The sequence below is a fragment of the Etheostoma cragini genome, chromosome 1 (genome assembly GCF_013103735.1).
Source record: "Etheostoma cragini isolate CJK2018 chromosome 1, CSU_Ecrag_1.0, whole genome shotgun sequence".
In the NCBI taxonomy this organism is placed as follows: domain Eukaryota; kingdom Metazoa; phylum Chordata; class Actinopteri; order Perciformes; family Percidae; genus Etheostoma; species Etheostoma cragini.
The window spans coordinates 7123747-7126403 of NC_048407.1; positions in this window are offsets into that span (position 1 = coordinate 7123747).

Sequence of the window (2657 nt, forward strand, 5' to 3'; positions counted from 1 at the left end):
TGGGCGTGTCGAGATCACATCCGGGGACTTTAAGCGTTCTTGGCGAAATGCTAACTTGTGTATTGGGTCAGTACTTTGCCCACCAAACATGACGTTTCACAAGAACACAAGTCCATAGAAGAACACATATTGAGAAACGCCCCTTGTTGCGTGCGCGTCCCCTAGAGACCGCAGCTGTCTCCCGCGTGTGGAGATACATTTCCGGGTTGTTGCGTCCCCAGAGACCGCGGATTGTGACGGAGATGAACTTGTCTGTGAACAAGAATCAATAGATTAAAAACAATTCTACATTTTAACACACTGCATTGAGCCGTGTTGGCTATTTATACACACTTGCGAGTAAGGTGAGCCACGTTACTGTTTCTTACGTTATTTACCGGGTTAAGAAATTGAGACGTAACTTTTTTATTATATTTTGAGCTGTATAGATTGCTATAAAATTTTGAACAAAAGTCAACACTGAGACTTAAAACTTTCAGACAGACAACTACGTTGTCAAGCTCAGTTAGAGACTGCGCAGTAACAAAAAGTGCTTCTATTTTCCTTCCGTGGCCTCCGTCCAGAACAAGGGATCTGTTGGTTCATTTTTTTTAACTGTCTATGGGAGTGACAGCCTCTCCTCTCTAAGCAAAGCTCCCTATGGCACCACTTTGATGCTACCAAGCCATAACCTGCCGTTAGCCTTCCACTGATTGCCATTCCTTTTTTTTGCCATTTCGACAGAAAATACTGAAGCGTTTAAAGACTCTATTTGTGCATTGTTTATTTCTAAAAAAACACAACAATGTATAAAAGGCTCCATAACCGTACGTTCACACCGCCACCGACTTGAGTGTCTAAAGTTAGCGGAATTCATTCATTTTCAATGTAAGCCGGCTTCTCTCATCTGCAAGGAGCGGCAAATCTGTCTGTGTCGCGTTTTGGAAGTTTTGAGCGTGTTGGGATTTAAAATGTTATATGTGCTTAAACATTGTGTGTGATTTGTGACATTTAAGCTAAAAGGTAAAAGCATTATTTCAACATAAATCAAGACATGTTGGTCATGCATTAAGTTTGTTGTTATAAGTATATAGTTTGTTGTTTGTTGCATTAAGTTGTTTTGCAATACTTTGGTTTTATAATATAAGATGTTTTGGTACATTTTGTTATAACCCTGCTTTACAAACGTGTCAGAAGCAGAATTGATGATGTTGAGAAACATCCTTTCCCTGGTTGCAGTCCCTCTTTTACCCCCACTGTTCTTTTGCTCTGCAAGTCCTAAACTGAGGGTCATCAACTTTCAGACACATTCCAACTGAAAAGATAACGAAATAGGCACACAGACACATCACTGTGACAAAGGTAGGGGAGAGCTGTGAAAGCTTGATCCAACTTTGTCTCAGTATATCCTTTGTAATAAAAAGGATTCACACATCAACATCTGAGATTTTGACCACTAATTGACTGAACCCTGAGAATGGAGCAGGATTTAGCTCCAACAAGCGTCAATCAGAAAGTTGAAATTTTTCAACTTTATTGTAATGAGCTATGACGCGGTTCACCGGCAAGCAACGGCTAACGCCAACCGCCAATCGGAATATAGACGTCCTTCGCGCTGGCTGATCCTGGAGAAACATACGATGTAAACTTTCGTTCCCACCAAAATTCTGAGGACAAGCTCATAATCGCCGTTGCTTGGTTACCTTTGTTTATAATATAACGTTGTTTGTACATAGGAACAAGTTACCGTTACCTGCCGGTCACATTGTTCGGTTCGCTCACAGTGAAGTCCTGCACGGGTCATTAAATTAGTCTGCCTGCACGACGCTATGGCTCAGCGCCTAACGAGCGAGCTGACTGCTAACAGACTCCGTTGCGACCAATTAATACAACTTCTGTCATTATATATGTAATTTATAAAGGTTTCTAGTGTCAGTGTATTGGCCGTGGCTGCGTGTGCTTCTCCCGGTCGAAAGCGTCACAAAGCTTCCCTTTACGTTTTGACAAGCGTTCTTGGCGGGGCGGCCAGAGCTTTTTGCAGCTCAAGTTGGTGGCGTTGTGTACGTACCTTGTAGGGCACGTTATGGCTCTGTAGCAGACGTTTTTATAAAACTACAGTAGAAGAATCACTAGGCTCGTTCGAGATGAGCCAGGTCTGCGCACAATCGATCACCGGTTAGATTTGTGTCCAACTTGATTCCGACTTGCTCTGACGTCATGCACACATGGGCAACGATATTAGGCCCGTTCGAGATGAACTGCGCCTCACCTGTAAAGTAGACAAGAGCAGGCGGCAGCAGCCGGGGGCGATAACAAAAAGCTGGGGTAAAGTCGGACTGTTTCCAGATTCTAGCAGCCTTTAGGCTGGACAGGAAGTGAAAAAACACTGTAGTGCAATTTTGATTTAATAAAATATAATCAGACCCAAATATCAGCTTGTACACAGTCTCCAGTTGTCTTAATTATGACAGAGTAGCTGGCAAAGTCCTCTACATGCGCTCTGTTGCTGATTTTCATTAACAACAGACTGTAGATGATCCGTGATCTGAACGGATTTAGTCTGTCTGACTTCTAAACATCACTATCAGCCACACAACATGCTGTACAGAATAAGTCTTTAAATCAGACAAATAGCAATTAAAATCCCTCCGATTCAAAAACAATAAAAAGTTTATATA